Raw genomic sequence first — 21,421 nt, forward strand, 5'->3', positions numbered from 1 at the left:
AACTTACCTGTGAAATAAAACCTAAGCTAGCTGCAATATAACTAATAGTTATATTGTAGCTATCTTAGGTTTTATTTTTATTTCACAGGTAAGTTTGTATTTATTTTAACTAGGTAGACTAGTTAGTAAATAGTTATTAACTATTTACTAACTAACTAGTTAAAATAAATACAAACTTACCTGTGAAATAAAACCTAAGCTGCCTTACACTAAAACCTAACATTACAAAAAATAAAAAACTACCATTACAAAAAATAAAAAACACTAAAATTACAAAAAATAAAAAAAACCTACCATTACAAAAAAATAACAAACGAAATTATCCAAAACAATAAAAATTATTCCTATTCTAATACCCTGTTTAAAAAACACCCCAAAACAAAAAAACCTAATCTATAATAAACTACCAAGGGCCCTTAAAAGGGCCTTAAGAAATCAGCTCTTTTTCTAAAAATAAATAAATACAAAGAACCACTAACATTACAAACCCCACCCTCCTGAAAAGGCAATGCTCTTAAAAGGGTATTCAGCTCTTTGTCCTGCCCTTAAAAGAGCATTCAGCTCTTTTAAGAAATGCCCAACCCCTAAAAAAAAAAAAAACACCCAAAAAAACCTTAAAAAAACCTAACCCCTCTTTAGGTACTCACAGTTGCTGAAGTTCCGCTTGAACGATCTTCATCCCGGCGGCTCCATCTTCATCCAGGTGTTTCCAACTTCATCCATCGTGGGACCGGCATATTCTTCATCCCTGCGGAGGTGGAGAGGTCGATGTGTGGAGGTCCAGGCGGAGGTGCAGGCGAAGGTCCAAGGTGGAGGTTCATCGATCCGACGTGGAGGTCCTCTTCATGCAATCGTCTGCCGCACACTGAGAATTGAAATGCAAGGTACCCCTTTTATACTGGGGATACCATTGCATTTCTATTGGCTGAAAATTTTAATGGCTGTTCAAATCAGCCGATAGGATTTTAGCAGCTCTCATTCTATTTGCTGATTTAAATCTTGTCGTTATAGGGTGTAACGCAAGCTTTTTAGCCTCACCGCAAAACTCGTAATGGCAGCGCAATGGAAGTCCCATGCAAAAATGTGAGGGAAGTTTAGACATTACATTTTTACTGTAAATGTAAAATGTCAAATTTTATACATGAAAGGCGTTAAATATTCTTATTGTTTCCCTTACATCATTGAAGGAAATTTTAATTCACCAGAGATTTGCATTAATGATTCCTATTGCAGCACTTCCTTGTGCCCCTTGGGTAAAAGTTATGGCAGAGATTGCTGGGATGGGCAAGTCAGGGCTGACAAAAGAGCAGAATGAGGCCAGGTTTCTATCTTAACCCTACAGCACCAACAGTTTATTTAGAAAGTGGTGCAATCAGTAAATGCAGAACAGATTACACAGCTATAAAAAACAAGAGCCCGACACAGATAGATTAAAAAATATAATGGTAGAGAAAAGTAGAAATGTACAAAGATATGTTGGCAAATAGTTGAGAAAGACAGACAGGCAAATTGATTGTCCCTCTAGCTGATATACAGATAACATAGATCAAGATAAATAACCACAAATACACATTAGGTTAGATTACAAGTGGAGCGCAATCAATAATGCAGGGTGTGTTATCTTGCACCCAGAACAGCTCACAATCTGATATTAAAAATGGATGGTAAATAAAAGTTTAATGCATCCAACATTTTTAGCTCACCCAATGGCCCCTATTTATCAAAGGTCTTGCAGACCTAATCCGACAGTGCGGATCAGGTCCGCAAGACCTCGCTAAATGCAGAGAGCAATACGCTCTCCGCATTTAACATTGCACCAGCAGCTCACAAGAGCTGCTGGTGCAACGCCGCCCCCTGCAGACTCGCGCCAATGGGCCGCCAGCAGGGGGTGTCAATCAACCAGATCGTACTCGATCGGGTTGAATTGTTGCGATTCCTGTCCGCCTGCTCAGAGCAGGCGGACAGGGTTATGGAGCAGCGGTCTTTGTGACCGCTGCTTCATAACTGCTGTTTCTGGCGAGCCTGCAGACTCGCCAGAAACACGGGGCATCAAGTTCCATTCAGAGCTTGATAGATAGGCCCCTATACCTTTAATGTATAGCACAGAGATTTCATAATCCACAAATCAAATGTGCGAGATTAATGACAAACAAAAAGGTGAGGGGTTTAGCGATTATGAGCCTGTGTGTTGATGGATCCCTTTTAATAGTGTGAAGTGATGTTAATAGGCGACAGGTGTGCAATTAACCTGTTGTGCTCCAAATCAGTAGAGATATGTGAGTTATCTGTATAGTGTGCATGTGTGCTTGTTTTATTAGTGCTAGTTATTACAAGCGTTTTGGTGATATTGCTTCCTATTGTCATTCAATATGGTGGCGCTAATGTCAGTGGATTTTGCACATGTGCTAAACCATTGTTACATTAAACATTTTTAGGGTGCTCTGTAATAATTGGAGAATTGTTGTCTGGACGTTTATCAAGCCTTTTTAGCTGTGAAATTCAATAAGTAAATGTGCTGTTAAAGGGACATTCCAGGCAACATTGGAATCCACATGAATGCATTTCAGTTTTGAACAGAAGCATTTTTTTCAAATACATGTATTAGCAAAAATGCTTCTAATAAAAGCTATAGCTTTTTCAAAAGAGTATTTAAGTATGCACCGTGCACTAGCATTTTAAACACAATACTTGGTCAGAGAGCCTAAGGTGCTTGTACCATTTGGTAATGACTCAACTTGTTAATTGCTGACATGATAAAAGCCCCACTGGTCCTCTGAGAAGCTGCAGTATTTAAAATGTTAACAATAAAACAGTGATAACTTTAACTATTAGCATTTTTGATAATACATGTATATTGCAAATATGCTTCTATTTAAATATGTAATTCATCTATGTGTATTTAAATTTTGACAGGAATGTCCCTGATTTTGTTGCATCAACGGCGAAAAGGGCTCATCTGCACCTACTGACATACAGTTAAAGGGACATTAAACCCAAAAAATGTATTTCATGATTCAGATAGAAAATACAATTTTAAACAACAATCCAATTTACTTCTATTATCTAATTCGCTTAATTCTTTAGATATCTTTTGTTAAAGAAATAGCAATTCACATGGGTGAGCCAATCACATGAAGCATCTATGTGCAGCCACCAATCAGAAGCTACTGAGCCTATCTAGATATGCTTTTCAGGAAAGAATATCAAGAGAATGAAGCAAATTAGATAATAAAAGTAAATTAGAAAGTTGTTTAAAATGGTATTCTCCATCTGAATCATGAAAGAAAAATGTTGGGTTTAATGTCCCTTTAATTACCAAATAATAGAAAACTATGGTTTGGTCACAATCTTTATTTTTTATTTTTTTTTCATTTTATTTGGAACCTACTGTGGTCTAGTCTCCTTTAAGGATCATATGTATAGTTACAATTACACACACTAAGGGCAGCAACTGTATATAGTGAAATTTAGATTAATACATTTAACGGATTGCAAAAATCATATATTTGTAAAGATTTCTGATATTTACTAATAATTGTAATTGTAATAATGATTATCTATAATAATGTATGTTGATTCAGCTAAAAGAAAAATGTTCTTGCCTTCTGTCAGTCTCTATAAATACACTTTGTATAAATTGCAGGTTTTTGTTTTAAGAATCTGACATTGAATTTGTCAGACAACAAAGGGGTTAAAATTGAAAGGCAATAGATTTCTCCACATCCCTCCTCCCCTCACAGTCTTCAGGAATATAAAAGAACGGTAAAGACTCCTGTTTTGAAATCATATAAACTTCATTGGAAGAAGATAGGAAGCCGGCAGGTGAGTAACTGAGCTTTATATTATATTTTTTTCTGTAACTTATGATGCTATAAAGTATTGAAAAACTTTTTTTAAATGTATTTATTTATTTATATTGTGTATTTATAAATACTAGGTTTGCATAATGTCACTATAGGTCATAATATCACTATAGCTCAGGGAAAATAAATTACTTGTCAGGAGATAACAATTATATACATTTTCACAAATATACAAACCTAAACAACAATATAGGCATGTATCTAACAGTAGGCAAAATCCTATGGAAGAAAAAATTATATGACAAATATTTAACACTACAAGAATTAAGAGATATGCATTAAAACAAAATGAAAGTTAAGATAAAATATAATGGACTGTAACGCTCTTTTATCACACTGTTATGAGCCTTATATTATACAATATAAAAAAGTAAACTCTAGTTGACAGGTGGGATGCAGTCAATATATTATACTTCATTTGCACCCTGTATTTTTTATTTTGATGAATATCTCTCGTTTTTCCTTGGATAATATTACTGTTGGAAAAATATTATACTGATATTTGGCATGCACAGAAGAGCATTATAAATATCATAAAAAGTATTTTTCCAATGTGTCTGAATTTTTTTTTATGCAAAGCATAGCAAGTGCATGCAGTGTACAGCTAACTTGTCCTCGGATTTCTAATGTAGAAAAGTGGTAAAAGTTTTTATCTATGGAGCAAAAAAACTGAGGTCAAAGTTTAATATTTTTTATTATTATTAAAAAAATAAGTGAAAAATTAATAAACATGGTCAATTTGTGAGGTCAAGGATGGAAATATCTCAAAGATGCTCTCCCCCCCCCAAAAAAAAATAATATATCTGGGCATATATTATGCTTCTGGTTTCCAAATACAACAATAATAATTTGTTGTATATAGGTGTGGGTTAACATATTATCCTTTTAAGGTCTATTTTTCTAGGTAGATTTTTTTTCTCAACATGAAACTTCTGTGGAGGCTCGTGCACAGGGTCATGCACAGATGTGAAGGTTCCAAAAAATAAATTTCTCTTGTGCTGGAGCTTTTTAAGCAGGTATATTAAAGGGACACTGAACTCAATATTTTTCTTTCATGATTCAGATAGAGTATTAAATTTTAAGCAACTTTCTAATTTACTCCTATTATCAATTTTTCTTCGTTCTCTTGCTATCTTTATTTAAAAAGCAGGAATGTGATGCATAGTAGCTGGCCCATTTTTGGTTGAGAACCTGGGTTATGCTTGCTTATTGTTGGGTAAATGTAAGCTTCCAATAAGCAAGCACTATCCATGGTGCTGAACCTAAAATGGGCTGGCTGCTAAGATTTACATTCCTGCTTTTAAAATAAAGATAGCAAGAGAATGAAGAAAAATTGATAATAGGAGTAATTTAGAAATTTGCTTAAAATTTCATGCTCTATCGGAATCATGAAAGAAAAAAAATTGGGTTCAGTATCCCTTTAAGCTATGGTTTTAAAAACCTGTTTGTGTTATACCACTGAATTTTGATATTGCTTTATTAATTTATATGCAAAATACAGAGGTTAATGAATGCTGGTGTTAATACAAAGCTTGCTTGTTGAAATATGCCTTTTTTGATCAGGCAACTCTTTTGGCCCAGGATACTGTAAGGGATGCCTTGTTGGCTATTACAGATATTGCACTTGCTTTTCTCTTCCTTTCAGTGCATCCATACTTTTCTTGGTTGATACTTCCAGGGGTTGTACTTTTCCTGTGGATTCTCTTTTCTGCACTGGATGTAAGTGCAGGAGTCAGACTATTTGTTTGTAATGCATTACCTGCATGACTTTTTGTTTTTGGGGAACTGATTCATCTATTTCATTAGCCCATAATTCAGTATCCTCGTGAAGGGCAAATTGAAAAGAACTTTGCTTTCAGGACTATACCAGAGGACTTGAGCAGATCAACACAGAATTATAATTGGGGGTTGTAATTTAAGATTTATTTAATATGAAAGTTGTGTATGGAGTTGTAGGAAGGGTTTGGGTCTTATCTTCTATATTGTATTTCTAGACATGTTTCACAGTTTTTATGTTCCTGATAAAAGACTAGACTCATAATCAGAGGGTGTTGTTGAATTTGTGCCCTTTTAGGGTTAGATAACAAGCAACAATATCTAAATCACGCTAACTAGTGTGCATATTACAAGTTGAGAGTAAAAGCAGATGGTGTTCAACTTGAAGAGATGGGATTGTCATTGTTTTCCTATTAAACCTGAAGAGGGTGTAAAAATTATGTAGTAAGTCTGGGTGTAAGGGACTATCTACACCAGTTGTTTGGTTGGTTCTGTGGTAAAGGGCTTTCTCGGGAGGTTGACAATGAGCTATGGGAGTAATTTTGTACATTTAATAAAGTATCTGTGTTAATAATAGTCCTCAATGGAAAGTAGGTACCAGATGTATGGTTGGATTTTTGTAGTCATTTATGACTGTTGGTGAACTCTATAGGTCCACCAGGAAAGAGACTTTTCTTGGTGTAGTTAAATATGGGTATCACATTAGCTATCACTGTGTTACCAACTAGAAAGCTGATGAACTAATTTATGTTATGTTATTTTGGTTATAAATAAAGTTCCCACTGTGGTCTTTCACCTTAGCACTGTTATGTATGTGATTAGGTGTGCTTGTTCTATGTTGGTTAGTAGTGTATCAGCATAACCCAGGTTACCTTGTTGAGCACCTACTGAACCAAATGCAGGTGGAGTATATGACTAGGTATGGAACAGGATAAATGTATCTGAGCTCATTTGATATTAAGTTATATATAAAGTTATATGTAAAGATCCATATTGCTTTTTATCCTAATAACCTTGCATCTATAATAATTTGTCTATATGGGGGGGGGGGTAAAGCTGATGGGTGTCATAGTTAATATAAAAGGAAGCAATAATTCTTTGAAAAGGTGGATTACACAGGGCAATTCTACAACAGTTACCACTAAGGGGATCAACATTCTTGGCATAAGTTGAATTAAAAGTATTGAAAATTAAGATATATATGAAAATAGGAAGACTAACCTTGAAATCCTTAAATTCCATCTTATTCTGGTCACATGATTGTTCAATAAAAAATAATAAGAACCAGTTCTATTTATTACTTTAAAAAATGAAGGCAAATTATATATGGCTGTCAAAAAAAATTATCATTGAGTAATTGCTATGAATGAAATCTTATAAAAGATTTAAAATTAAAATATATATATATTCTTTCAAGATATAATTGTTTTCAGAATCCCTGCAGTCTTTTAAACACAATTTAGAATGTTGTTCTTCACAGGTTTGTGGAATACACAAGATGAATCTATCCATTGTTGGAGTTCTATTTCTATTGTTATGTGTCCAGAGTAGATCTGTACGAAATGAACGTTGGAACACGTTGGACCAGTCTGAGAATAGAGATCTGGTGAGTATATTCTGAAGGCTTTAACAAATTGTTCTGCTTGCTCTACACAATACCTGGATCTACCTACACACTGTTGATATTTGAAGTATCAGATGATTCACATTTTAGTTTATGTCATATGTATCTCCTGTTTGGATGGATTTATGTTTATTAAATAACTACTCTTGATACATATCCAAGTAATTTAGTATTAGCAAACCTACTTTTCTTCTATTCATTAAAAAGAAATTGAATAACTATCCATCTTTTTTTCAAAGGTTATATTCTACAAGTTATTGCAACAAAGTATCTATCTTAGAGCAATAAGCAAAAGGTTTAGTTTCTATAAACGACTTTACTTTCTATAAAGTAACAGTTGACATCATGTTTAAACCTAGGTTTCCATTGCCATATTTTATCTGCTGAGGACAATTATGGACAGATAAACTATGCAAGCAGTGGCTGTGTGCACTGTTAAAGTAACAATTTAACAGGGTTTAAAGTCTGCATATTCCCCACAGACATTGTTTGCATGCTTTATATGTCCCTAATTGTCCTCAGCAGAAAACATTAGATATGGGAAACCTAGGTTTCACCATAGTGGCACACATTATTTTATATCAAGTCAGAGGCATTAGGAAGTCCACAATTTTGAGAGTTAAATTACCGGAAAAGGGTACAAAATAAATAATGAAAGTGTATTGCAAAGCTTTTTTAATACAAACAAACATTTTATATTGCAATATCTATGTGTTTAATATCCCTTTAATTCTCCCTATCTAATCATGAAAAAGCTATCTTCTCTTTTTTGCTTTGAATTATTGTAGTAACTGTATCCCAATCATCATCTCTGGAGAAGACTTGCACAAATATGCAATACTTCTTAATATAAATCTAATGAATTAGCTTCTCAAGTCTACTAAAAAACAGATGGTCTGTTATCATTTCCTCTAAGGTTTCTTTTGAGTGCTTGTGGATAAAGATTCTTCCATTCAATATCATGAGTCACAAGAGTTTGGCGTGCTAATGCAGGTTCATTACAATAGGTTATACAATTCCCGCATTACCAAAGGGAAAAAAAATGAACCTTGGTGACTCAGACTTGAAAGACATTAAGGTGCTTCTCTATTGCCTTTGCAAAAGGGCCTTGGGTTATGATAAGAGCATTTAATACAATAAGACAAAAGGAGATAGATGAACGGTCACCTGCTCCCCAGGAAGCGAATGAGTTTCTGGGATGAGTGGAGAAGAACTACTATGGGATGTACAATGTCTCTTCAGTGCTATTTGTAATATATATTTTCGCAGCCACATTGTCTGTCTATGAAAGCTAAGCGATTGTATTTTAAAAAGGTCCATTGGACAAGTTGGATGGTACTAGATAGTAAATGAAGTCTCACAAGAAAATCCTGTAGTACACCTTGCCTGAATGCCGTATAACTCATGGGGGTGACCATCTACCCCTTTACAGTCTGTAACTGTTTGTTATGTGACCGTGTAATCATTTGGCCTATTGTCATAACACTGGAGAATAGTGCTATACAAATGCTCAATCTGAATCATGAAAGAAAAAATGTGGGTTTCATATCCCTTTAATAACAAGTGAAAAGCACAGTGCTGAAATGACTGGTTCCAAAAGCAGAACATACTCTGGTGATCTATGTTTTATCTCCCCACTTGTGCCAGTTACCAGCCTAATCGCAATATCATGTAATCCTACATGATACAACCCAAATTTCAATGTGTATACAATTTGCAAGGAATGGTGTGAGGTGTGGGAGAGAAGGCAGGTGGGCAGCCCAGTGGCCCTAAACTACAGAAATAAAATTGAAGAGAGAGGAAGGGGTGGGACACTGCACTACAGAAAAGTGGTGAGGTGGGAGCTCTCTGTGACAATCAGTTGGGGAGAGGGGACCGCTACACTACAAAAAAATAACAAATTAATCATTATTAATAAAAAAGCTCTACAAAAAAGGTACTGGCAAACAGCTGCCAGTACCTAAAATGGCAGCACGAAGAAAGAGGGGGGAGCGTTAGAAAGCTGTATGTGGGGGATCACAGTACACTACAGAAAAAAAATTAAGGGGGTAATAGTTTATTTTAGAATTGAATCTATATCCTATGTTAAAATGATATGCATTGTCAAGTATAATGCATATTATTTATAGTATTGTACCTAATTTAAAATGTAATTTTTTTTTATTGTTGTTTCTTTATTTTAAGCATAAATATATAATTAAAATTATATATTTATGTTTAAAATAATAAAGTGAACAATCAAAAATAACTATATTTTAGATTAGATACAATACAGGTGGCCCTCGTTTTACAACGGTTCAATTTACACCGTTTCAGAATAACAACCTTTTTTTCCAGTCATGTGACTTCTATTGAAAAGCATTGAGAAGCAGTGCATTTATTAAAATAGCCAGTAGGTGGAGCTGTCCGCTTGTGTTGCAGCAAAGCCAAGCAAGCTGAAATTAATCAGTTTAACCAGACCTGAGCTATCGAGCAGATTTCAAAGGAACAAGATCTTCCTGTCTATAAATCAGTCCAGATTGGAATGCATAGAAAGAACTGTTTGCAGAAAAATGCAAGTGAAGTCTGTGTTGTGTGATTATTTTTTTAGGTTTATAATGCTGTTTAGCAAAGGTTTTTGTTCATTTAACTTAGTTTAATTATATATTCTGTGTTGTGTGATTATTTTATTATGTTTATAATGCTGTCTAGCATTTAAAGTCTTCATTTCAAAGCTTTAAAAATAATGTATTAGACATTCCTTCTGGAACCTAACCCCAACGTAAACTGAGGGCTACCTGTACTTTAAAAATAATATGCATTATACATGACAATGCATATCATTTTAACATTGGAAACAAATGTAGCGACATAGCTCCTATAGTTATAATATGGGAGTTTTTTTTAATATACTTTATTATTCAGGTAGATTGCAGACATTACGTACAGTAGGCGTAGGCGTTCTGCGGGAGTTAGCCAGGCGTTCCAGGGGGAGTATAGGGAAGACATGGCATAGGTGTAGACTGTATTAGGGAGTTAGCTCAGCATTTCAGTGGAGTGTAGCTAAGACATTACGTAGGTGTAGGCAATATTTGGGAGTTAGCTTGGCGTTTCAGGGGGGGGTATAGCTAGAGTATGATGTAGGTATAGGCAATTCTGTGGGAGTTAGCCGGCGTTCCAGGAAGAGTCAGTAAAAGCAGCCAATGGGGGGGAGAGCAAGTTTTACAAGAATATATTGTTGCTGAATTAACACTTCTTCAAATTTGTAAAAGCGCTATTAGATTAATATTTGTTTGCACTTAATGTTAGGACAAATAATTTCATTTAGTTTCACCATGGCTTTAATATACTGAACCTGTTCACTGAATGTCATCAGTCTCTTTCTACTTTCTTTACTGAATGAAGGGCAATTTATAGAATAACACAGGGATTTCAGTTAAAAAAGTACACACTGTTATAAGAAACGACTTGGGGGCCGATTTACACTGTGGGCATTTAACATTGCACAAACAGTTCTGGTGAACTACTTGTTCAATGCCGCCCCCTGCAGATTCGTGGCCAATCGGCCGCTTGCAGGGGGTGTCAATCAACCCAATCGTATATGATCGAGTGGATTGGTGTCTGCAGCCTCAGAGTCAGCGGACCAGTTAAGGAGCAGTGGTCTTAAGACCGCTGCTTCTTAACTGCTGTTTCTGGTGAGCCTTAATGCTTGCCCGGAAACAGGGGCATCAGGGGCCATTCAGCCCTTGATAAATCGGCCCCTGTGTGTGTATTTAAAAAAAAAAAAAAAAAAAGTGCATTTGTATAAATACAATGATAATAAATAGGCTGTTGTGTCTTCTATCCTACAGTTTCTAAGTGCCTTACAGGCATATTTTAGCAGACGAGGGATCCACGTTGACAGAACTGCTCCTTCATTTATTATCCTCTCCACAAAACTTCGAAATATCCGTGATTCAGAGCCCAGTGACGATGATTTTCTAGAGTCTGAACTAAAAGCCCACGGATTAAACAAGGACTTTGAATCGGTGAGTTTCACTGCGCTAGAGAATAAGAAGGTAGAATGTTTCACTTGTCCATCCTAGACGGTTCGCTTCCCACTCAGAGCGGTTAGTTGCAGAATAATTTTATACACCAGACAGTTATGCAGAACCTATTGTTCTTGTATTCTTCACTCTCTAGAATATATATGTTCTCCTGAAAAGGAGCAAAGTTTCAACAAATTATACAAAGAGAAGGAATTAGATCAAAAAGTTTTTTTTAATATTGAAATTGCAAGATTTTGGGGTTTTTTTTGAGTTTCAAACAAGCTTTATTTGAAATAAAAGTGGTCTTACCTTGTTGTACATGAAAACAAAAGGGAACTAAACAATAGGTTTCTTTGATTGTAATATAAATTTAAGAACTCAGAAACTATGAACTCATTGATACATCCGATAGGCAACATGTTATTAACCTTTTAACGCCGTTATGCCGTTCTATTCCGTCATATTTATACTGGGCTTTAAAGCCGTTATGATGGAATAGAACGTCATAACAAACGGCTGTCCTGAAGCCTTCTGTGCTTCAAGGACTTGATCGCGGTCTGGAGGGCGTTCCTAGGGTTGTAGGGACGCCCCCCAGATGCGATCCAATAATTGAAATCTCGCGATTGTATGCACGATTGCGTAGTTTCAATTTGTCTACAACGGAACAGGTGTTCCGATGTAGACACTTTAACCCTGTCACGAAAGGGTTAAAAGAGGGTTTCTTTTGTAAGTCCAAACAAGGTGCATGAGGATGTGGATGGCTTCATCTTCTTTTATGTCTTGCCCTGGATGAAATTGCAAGATTTATATAAATCATGAAAGTTTAATTTTGACTTCTGTGTCATTTAGCAGCAAGTGTTGAAGAACACAAATTCCTTTCTAAATTGTGACAATGGAGGAATAATAATCTTTAATAACTAAAAAGACAAATCATTGTTGTTGAATGAAAGTACAGAAGATTTTGTATTTAAAACCTAAAGCACAACACATGTTCATATAAACGTCTTTACAATATCTTATCATGGTCTTCTAAGTATCACACTTCAAAACCAGTTTATTTTTAAATGTCTATCTCCCTTTATAGTGATAACATCTGCAACTTTGTGTTAGAGAGAATTTAAAATATTTTGCACATTTAGGGTTAATTTAGGAAGCTGCGGCGGACAGGGGCACACATACACGCCCCTGTCCGCCGCAGCTTGCCTCTGGTGGGCTGAATTCCACTGACGGAATTCAGCATTGCACACAAGCGCTATTTTGCGCTCTTGTGCAATCCCGCCCCCTGCCCACGCACAGCCAATCACGCGCAGGCAGGAGCTGGCAATCTCCCCGGTCGGACGAGACCGGGGAGATTGAAATTCACCACCATAGAGGTGGCAAAAAGTTAGGGAAGCAGCGGTCTGATGACCACTGCTTATTAAATATGGTCAGCAGGTTCTCTCGTGAGAAGCTGCAGTTGTATTGGGTCAAAGGTAGGCGAAAGCCTTTGATAAATCGACCCCTTATTATTGCTTTGTAATTGGTAGAAAAGTATTCTTTAATATATTATTATTATTCTCAGGTATTTGTAGAGCGCCAACAGATTCCACAGCGCTATAAGCATAGGCGGTATACAAGATAACATTTACAGGGATCAAATGGGTAGAGGGCCCTGCCGAGAGTTGCACTGTTGTAGTCGGTTCTTATGAAGGCGATCTATAAGCAGCTGGCTTACATTCTAAGGGGTTCAAGGGGAAAGCAATGGAGTTAGGAAAGGTTAGTGTAGGTTGTATGCATCCCTTAATAGCAGAATCTTTAGGGAGCGCTTGAAGCTGTTAAAACTAGGGGAGATTGTGAACAGAGCGAAGGAGACGGGAGGGAGAGTATCTGGAGACAAGGTCTGAAATGTAGGAGGGAGCAGTGCAGTTGAGGGCTTTGTATGTCAGAGTGAGGATTTTGTGTTTAATCCTGGAGGCAAAAGGAAGCCAGTGAAGGGATTGGCAGAGAGATGCAGAAGATGAAGAGCGACGTGTAAGGAAGATGAGCCTGGCAGAGGTATTCATTATGGAGTGTAAAGGAGCTAGGTGGCAGCTAGGGAGACCAGAGAGGATGGAGTTGCAATAGTCGAGGTGGGAAAGGATGAGAGAGTAAATTAAAATCTTAGTTGTGTGTTGTGTAAGGAAATGTCTAATTTTAGAGATGTTTTTAAGGTGGAAGCAGCAGGCTTTAGCCAAGGACTGAATGTGAGGAGTGAAAGAAAGGTCTGAGTCAAGTGTGACCCCAAGACATTGGGCATGCGGGGTAGGGGTAATGATGGAACTATCAACAGTTATAGAAAATTGGGGGGGTGGAGATTTTGGATGAAGGGGGAAAAATAAGGAGTTCAGTTTTGGAGAGATTTAGCTTAAGGTAGTGAGAGGATATCCAAGATGAAATATGAGAAAGATAGTTAGTGACATGGGTTAGTAAGGAAGGAGGTAGGTCTGGTGCGGAGAGACAGATTTGGGTGTCATCGGCATAAAAATGGTATTGAAACCCGTGGGTCTTTATTAAGGAACTTAATGATGACGTGTAGATTGAAAAGAGAAGGGGACCGAGGACAGAGTCTTGAGGTACCCCAACAGAAAGTGGTAACGGGGCAGAGGATGCTCTAGAGAAGGCTACACTAAAGGTATGGTTAGATAGATAGGAAGAGAACCACAATAGAGCTGTGTCGCAGATGCCGAAGGATTGGAGGGTTTGGAGCAAAAGAGGGTGGTCAACAGTATCAAAGACTGCAGACAGATCAAGGAGAATAAGCAGAGAGAAGTGGCCTTTGGATTTTGCTGTAAGTAGGTGATTGGTAACCTTGACAATTGCTGTCTTTGTGTAGTAATGGGGGAGAGATCCATATTGCAGTGGGTCAAGAAGAGAGTTTAGTGTAAGGAAATGGTATAGATGTGCATATACTAGCTTTTCAAGGAGCTTTGAGGCAAGAGGGAGTAGGGAAATAGGACGGTAGTTTGATGGGGAGGTTGGATTGAGAGGTTTTTTGAGGATAGGTGTGACCAGTGCATGTTTTAGAGATGAGGAAAATATACCAGTGCTAAGGGAGAGGTTGAAGATGTGTGTGAGTATAGGGGTAAGGGTAGAAGATAGGGAGGGGAGTAGCAGTGAGGGGATGGAGTCAAGGGGACAGGTAGTGAGGTGGGAGGACAGTATAAGGGCAGAAACTTCATCCTCGGTAACAGGGGTAAAAGAGCTAAATTTATGACTATTTGGGTTTTAGATGATTGTGAGCTTTTGAAGGGATGGGAGATTGGTAGTATGTTGAGAGCTGATTTCATATTTGATGGAGTCAATTTTGTTATTGAAGTGGCTGGCAAAATCTTGAGCTGAGAGAGAAGATGTATTAGCAGGTGGGGGTGGGCGGAGAAGAGTATTGAACATGGAAAACAGACGTTTTGGGTTAGAGGAAAGAGTAGAGATGAGAGTAGAGAAGTATTGTTGCTTATAAAGATTAAGGGCAGAATAGTAGGAGTTCAGGATGAACTTGTAGTGAAGAAAGTCAGCTGAACTCCGAGATTTTTTCCAGTGTCGCTCAGCAGTACAGGAACATCTGCGTAGGTACTGTGTCAGAGGAGTATGCCAGGGCTGAGGATGAGAGCGTGGTTTCTGAGCTATGGCAGGTGGGGCCAGATTGTCATTGACCGATGTAAGGGTGGAGTTATAATGACAGATTAGTCAAGGCAGGAAAAAAAGGGGATGGAAGAGAGGAGAGGTTCGAGAAAGCTAGCGAGCTGTTGCTGATCTAATGACTTAGTGCTTCTATGAAGTTTGGTGTGAGGGGAAGAGGGAGGGGGGAGTTGTAGGGAGGGATGATGGTTAGAAAGAGGAAAAGGGGAGTTTGTGAAATTTGAGATAGTGCATCGATAGTTGAAAATCAGATCGAGGGAGTGACCATCTTTGTGAGTGGGAGAGTCAGTCCATTGTGACAGGCCGAAAGAGGAGGTGAGTTGCAGAAGTTGTTTTGAAGAGGAGGCAGTGGGATTGTCAAGAGGGATGTTGAAGTCACCAAGAATGAGGCAGGGGTGTCTGAGGAAAGGAAATAAAGAAGCAAAGTGATCTAAATATTTAGTTGAGGAGCCAGGGGGGAGGGGCGGTATATGACTGCAACACGTATAGATAGGGGAGAGAATAAACAAATCATGTGCGCTTCAAATGAAGAAAATGTGAGGGAAGAGAAGGGCTGTATTTGTTGAAAGGTGCAACGAGAGGAAAATAAAATACTAACACCACCTCCTTGTCTATACTAGATTAGGTTAACTTTTTCTGAATACAAAACTAAAACTAAGATAGCTAGCTATGCTAAAGTGACAGCAAGCATCTTGGGATTCTGTATATAAAATGTTTAGTTATGCATAAAGAAACAAGTTAGCAATATATTTTCAAAATTTATTTTGCCATATTTTTATGTAATTGAGTAATTTCTAATTCTCAGAACTTGAAATGCACCCTGCTGCCTTCTCAAGGCTAAATTTACATATATGCCCCTAATCAGCTTTATCAGATAACAACTACATAACAATGCATTTTAATAAAAACTTTTTGACAGTGGCTGCCTAGTCTTCTTGTCTGTGGGCAAAAGCCAAGATTGGCTCCTCCAAATGTCTTGTAATTGCAAGGTGTTTACTGACCCTGTAAATATTTTGCAACACTCATAGGCATAGAAAAATTTAAAAGTAAAATACATTCCTCAGATACAACCTCTTATAGGCAAACACTCTATATTCTTATATACTGCAATCAGACGTATAATATACCATGTGATCCCACATACAGGAGGCAGTTAAATCCTCTATACAAAGAATAGGTATAAAGCCTCCAGTCGTATACACAATAGAAATTATTATCAGTGATCAGTGTTCAGTTAGAAGAACAGTTGATACTCAGGCTTTCTACTGAAAAACACTCAGGGCTTTAGCCCCTAGAAGCTAGCTTTCTTAGCTCAGACACAGTTTAAGATATTCTTTTGCACATAGAGATATATTTACTATAACTTCCCTAAAATACTGGACATTGCATAATTGCCACAGATTGGGAAGTCTACCTGCTGCCTCTCCTGTAACTTTCCCCACCAAAAATGTTTACTAGTTATTAGGAACTGTCCTGGTTTTGCCCATGATACACCTGACTCCACAGAACAATGCACATGACCAGGACTGGACTGGGAACAAAAATAGGGCTGGGCATTTAAAGGCGGAGCAGCCCACATCAGTTAGACTTCTTTCAGCTAGGTAGCCATAAAACACCAGAACTCTCATTCTGCAGGAGGTGTCATTTAGTAGTATTACAAACTGCTGTCAAGAATAACAGGAATACATTACTAGTTTGTAGACCAATAACACTCCAATTTAGAAACTTTAAAAAAATGTGTAAATAGAATGCTATATATTTTTTCCTTCAAAATGTTTATACATATATATATATATATGTTATCGGTGAAGGCATTACCCGGGTTATCCTAGCATTACCCGGGTTATCCTGACATTATCCAGCAGCTCTGGGTAAAGCCTGATGTAAAATTATACATTGGGCTTTACCCGGGTAATCCTAGGATTACCCAAAGGGGGCGATTTATCAAGCTGAGGCAGACAGGGGCGCACATACGCGCCCTTGTCCGCCTCAGCTCGCCTGCATATAGCAATACAAATTCTCCTACAATTCTCCCATTAGTGAAAAAAACTCTTATTGTTTATAATTGTTGATAGGGAGTTATTCACTAAATGTTGATAAGGGGTTTAATTAATAATTACTTACCAAGCGGCTGTGGGTAAAGCTCAATATTACTGTATTTCCCCCATCTACACTATTTTATATTTTTTGCCTCCACCTGGTGGGTTCAAGGAAGGTGCCCCGCCGATCCTCTGGCATCCACCCCAGGCAGAGGCAAAAAAGATAGTGAAGATGGGGAAAATTACAGTGTAACAAAACATGGTATAAAACATATGAAAAATAAAAATCTTTACTATCCTTAAAAAGGTTTAATTTTACTGTTGGTGTCTTTTCCTAGCATTAAAGCCCAATGTATGATTTTATTAGCTTTATCCAGATGTTTAAATTCCTGTTGGTGTGTAAAATGTTTAATGTTTCATGTAATAAAACATGCTACAAAGCAAACATATGAAGTGTTTGGGTAATTCTAGCATCACCTGGGTAAAGCCCAATGTATGATCTTACATTGAGCTTTATTTACAGCCACTGGGTAATGTCAGGATTACCCAATATCTGACTTTACCCATTATATACATATATATATGTATATATAATATACACACACACACATGCTAACCCTTGAGATCCAGCCCTCACTCTGCCCTAGCAGCTGTCAGGGTGCACTCCAAAGTTTATATACAATAGTGAAGATTAGAAGGCCCTCTCTATTTAACAATAGCCAAAAATTTAACAAATAAGGGCTAGTTTACAAATGCAGCACTAAAATATTGTTTGCAGGGCGCCCGATGAATAACCAGCCATTACAAGTGCATTCAGAAAAAAAAAATTGTGCTCAGAAAATTAACAAGAGATTAGATATTTGGTTAATTTTTTAAAAGTTCCCCAAATGCCCTCAAAATAGGTATTATCATTCAATACATTAATGATAAATAATGCAATTAATTTGTTCTTTGGATAGCTGAAAATTATATAATATTAGAAAATATTACACTCCCCCCACCCAGGTACTTTATAATGCAGCCCGGCTGGCAAATTTTCTTTGGAGTACACACACACATATATATATAAACACGCACATAGGTAAGTTTAAGATATATTGGTAAGTTTAAGATATATAGGTAAAATTGTAAATATTGAGGGGGGTGTCTATATTTTATCTGTTTGCTAAAATATTTTTCTTTTATTTTAGGAAAAATTATTCTGATCAGAGTACAGCTATGACAGCAGATGATCCAAAGGTCCAATAAGAATGTGTTTTTTTTTTAATCTGGGTAACATTGGAAATAATGAAGAAATAAAATGAACCACAAACATTTAATTTGTATTTGTGCTCATTTAAATATGGAGAGATAATCCAGGTTCTGAATTTGACAACTGATCCTTATACAAATGTGTTATTTAAACTATGCAGTAAGCCTTTGCTGAAAGTGAGGCCTGTAGTGTGCTGGATAGTGCCATTTCTGGTAGTCAAGGGGTTAATGGGACCTAAAGGACCAATAATAAAATACTCCACTGTGCTAAAGCATTTTATTACCATACTGTTGGTTTGAACATAACTGTGTATTTAACTCTATATCAGTGTTTTTCAACCAGTGTGCCGTGGCACACTAGTGTGCCGTGAGAGATCCTCAGGTGTGCCACGGCAGACTGACAACAGTGTGACATATTTTTTAAACTTTGCTTGTTTTTTACTTCCAGTGCAGGGGTAGTTTGTAGGAGGCATGGCATAACAGCACAATACATAAAGTATGTGTGTGTTTGTGTGTATGTGTATATATATATATATATATATGCTTTATTAGGCTACAATGTGTGATTTTTTTTAAATTTTGGGATGGTGGTGTGCCACAGGATTTTTTAATGTAAAAAAGTGTGCCACGGCAAAAAAAGGTTAAAAATCACTGCTCTATATGATTAACACATAATTAAAGGGACAGTCTACACCAGAATTGTTATTGTTTTAAAAGATAGATTATCCCTTGTTTACCCATTCCCTAGTTTTGCATAACCAACACAGTTATATTTATATATTTTTTACCTCTGTGATTATCTTGTACAGGGAGTGCAGAATTATTAGGCAAGTTGTATTTTTGAGGATTAATTTTATTATTGAACAACAACCATGTTCTCAATGAACCCAAAAAACTCATTAATATCAAAGCTGAATAGTTTTGGAAGTAGTTTTTTAGTTTGTTTTTAGTTATAGCTATTTTAGGGGGATATCTGTGTGTGCAGGTGACTATTACTGTGCATAATTATTAGGCAACTTAACAAAAAACAAATATATACCCATTTCAATTATTTATTTTTACCAGTGAAACCAATATAACATCTCAACATTCACAAATATAAATTTCTGACATTCAAAAAACAAATCAGTGACCAATATAGCCACCTTTCTTTGCAAGGACACTCAAAAGCCTGACATCCATGGATTCTGTCAGTGTTTTGATCTGTTCACCATCAACATTGCGTGCAGCAGCAACCACAGCCTCCCAGACACTGTTCAGAGAGGTGTACTGTTTTCCCTCCTTGTAAATCTCACATTTGATGATGGACCACAGGTTCTCAATGGGGTTCAGATTAGGTGAACAAGGAGGCCATGTCATTAGATTTTCTTCTTTTATACCCTTTCTTGCCAGCCACGCTGTGGAGTACTTGGACGCGTGTGATGGAGCATTGTCCTGCATGAAAATCATGTTTTTCTTGAAGGATGCAGACTTCTTCCTGTACCACTGCTTGAAGAAGGTGTCTTCCAGAAACTGGCAGTAGGACTGGGAGTTGAGCTTGACTCCATCCTCAACCCGAAAAGTCCCCACAAGCTCATCTTTGATGATACCAGCCCAAACCAGTACTCCACCTCCACCTTGCTGGCGTCTGAGTCGGACTGGAGCTCTCTGCCCTTTACCAATCCAGCCACAGGCCCATCCATCTGGCCCATCAAGACTCACTCTCATTTCATCAGTCCATAAAACCTTAGAAAAATCAGTCTTGAGATATTTCTTGGCCCAGTCTTGACGTTTCAGCTTGTGTGTCTTGTTCAGTGGTGGTCGTCTTTCAGCCTTTCTTACCTTGGCCATGTCTCTGAGTATTGCACACCTTGTGCTTTTGGGCACTCCAGTGATGTTGCAGCTCTGAAATATGGCCAAACTGGTGGCAAGTGGCATCTTGGCAGCTGCACGCTTGACTTTTCTCAGTTCATGGGCAGTTATTTTGCGCCTTGGTTTTTCCACACGCTTCTTGCGACCCTGTTGACTATTTTGAATGAAACGCTTGATTGTTCGATGATCACGCTTCAGAAGCTTTGCAATTTTAAGAGTGCTGCATCCCTCTGCAAGATATCTCACTATTTTTGACTTTTCTGAGCCTGTCAAGTCCTTCTTTTGACCCATTTTGCCAAAGGAAAGGAAGTTGCCTAATAATTATGCACACCTGATATAGGGTGTTGATGTCATTAGACCACACCCCTTCTCATTACAGAGATGCACATCACCTAATATGCTTAATTGGTAGTAGGCTTTCGAGCCTATACAGCTTGGAGTAAGACAACATGCATAAATAGGATGATGTGGTCAAAATACTCATTTGCCTAATAATTCTGCACTCCCTGTATCTAAGCATCTGCAGACTGCCCCTTTATTTGTTATTTTGACAGACTTGCAGTTTAGCCAATCAGTGATGGCTCCCAGGTAACTTCACGTGCACAAGCACAGTGTTATCTATATGAAAAACATGAACTAACACCCTCTAGTGGTGAAAAACCTGTTAAAATGCATTCTTAAGAGGCGGCCTTCAAGGTCTAAGAAATTAGCATATGAACCTCCTAGGTTAAGCTTTCAACTAAGAATACCAAGAGAACAAAGCAAAATTGGTGATATAAGTTAATCGGAAAATTGTTTAAAATTACATGCCCTTTCTGAATCATGAAAGTTTTTTTAGACTAGACTGTCCCTTTAAAGATAGCTCTATACTGGTAATGCACTACAGGTCCTGAGACAAACACAGCCATTGAACCAATAAGGGGAGGCATATGTGGGTAACAGACAACAGAAGTAGTGTGCAGCTCGACAGTGCTTCTCCAATCCACTTTAAAGGGACAGTCAACACCCAACACAACAGGATTCCATATGTTTGTAACGCAAACGAAGATCTGCCTACACCGCCTCCCTTCTCTATTACCTCTATCCTTGTCCTAGTAATCCTTCCAAATAGATCAGTTAATCTGCTCGAAATATGGCCGCCAAACTTCCCCCACCGTTACGTACTAACCTTCTCTTTCAATCCATTCTCCAATCAAAATGTAATCCTCAGTCAGAATCTTCAAACTCGTTCATGGCGGTTCGCGCATGCGCAATTCAAAAGGAACCAAAAAAGCGAAACTTTATTATCCCCAATAGTTTCTGACGTATTATATTTTTAACAGAACCTTATTACCATTATAATAGGTTATTGTTACC

General features: G+C 37.4%; 1 long non-coding RNA gene across 3 annotated transcripts in view; it reads left to right on the forward strand.

Moving 5' to 3' along the window:
* The window catches only part of LOC128645899 (uncharacterized), a 119,417-nt gene extending 101,135 nt beyond the window's left edge, over positions 1–18,282 (forward strand). For all 3 annotated transcript variants that reach the window (XR_008400155.1, XR_008400154.1, XR_008400153.1), the window contains exons 3-6: positions 3,644–3,822; positions 7,120–7,245; positions 11,094–11,270; positions 18,154–18,282. This is a non-coding gene — a long non-coding RNA (uncharacterized LOC128645899). The remainder of the gene's footprint in view (positions 1–3,643; positions 3,823–7,119; positions 7,246–11,093; positions 11,271–18,153) is intronic.
* The last annotated feature ends 3,139 nt before the right edge of the window (positions 18,283–21,421 follow it).

Source organism: Bombina bombina, chromosome 1 (assembly GCF_027579735.1).
Source record: "Bombina bombina isolate aBomBom1 chromosome 1, aBomBom1.pri, whole genome shotgun sequence".
NCBI lineage: Eukaryota > Metazoa > Chordata > Amphibia > Anura > Bombinatoridae > Bombina > Bombina bombina.